This window comes from Pundamilia nyererei, unplaced genomic scaffold, assembly GCF_000239375.1.
Source record: "Pundamilia nyererei isolate P.nyererei 1_Seehausen unplaced genomic scaffold, PunNye1.0 scaffold00626, whole genome shotgun sequence".
In the NCBI taxonomy this organism is placed as follows: Eukaryota; Metazoa; Chordata; class Actinopteri; order Cichliformes; family Cichlidae; genus Pundamilia; species Pundamilia nyererei.
In genome coordinates this window covers 114592-115225 of record NW_005188027.1, presented here as the reverse complement: position 1 = coordinate 115225, position 634 = coordinate 114592, and the positions used below count along the sequence as shown (strand labels likewise).

Below are 634 nucleotides of genomic sequence, written 5' to 3'. Positions count from 1 at the left end.
TCTTAGTTATATGCTTTTCTCCCTTCCTGGAAAGAGAAAAGTGAAAACATATATATGCACTGTGACTGATTCAAAAACTTTACAACTATGGAGACTTTGAGTAACATATAAATAAAGCTCATAATAATGCTGAATAACAACAATTAAATATAATTACTTTTTAATCAATTAGTCATTTTACTTGCTTTTACAAACTTACGTGATAGTTGTTGTATTCAAAAACAACCATGTATGAGAAAGCCTGCTTTTTGTCTGTCACAGCTCGAGCCAATCATCAGACCCTATACTGAGACGTTGGTGAGTGTGTTGCCACGACAACGAACCAAGACAACATTGACTTGCGCGCTGGTAACTGGCTGACAGAGGGCTTGATGTAAGGTAAAAAGTTCTTCGACACAACGGTGAGTTCTTATTAAGATGCTTGTTTGTGCAGTCTGTTAAACGATCCGTTATTAACGTTAAAGTGAACGCATAGAGTTCTTACAGCCTATACTGTATGTACAACTACGGGATCCACGGTTTAAGTATTGTGAAGTGCTTAAGAGAGTGAGAATATAATGAAGTGGAAAACTCAGCGAACAGTACAACTGTTGACATAAAAACAATGCAAACATGAATAAAACAGCTAGGCTTT

At 36.3% G+C, this 634-nt stretch overlaps 1 protein-coding gene across 1 annotated transcript in view; it reads left to right on the top strand.

Annotated features, from left to right (window-relative positions):
- The first annotated feature begins 315 nt into the window (after positions 1–315).
- The window catches only part of hydin (HYDIN axonemal central pair apparatus protein), a 63940-nt gene continuing 63621 nt past the window's right edge, over positions 316–634 (top strand). Inside the window, exon 1 of the mRNA XM_013907938.1 lies at positions 316–401. The gene's annotated coding sequence lies outside the window, so the exon portion shown is untranslated. The remainder of the gene's footprint in view (positions 402–634) is intronic.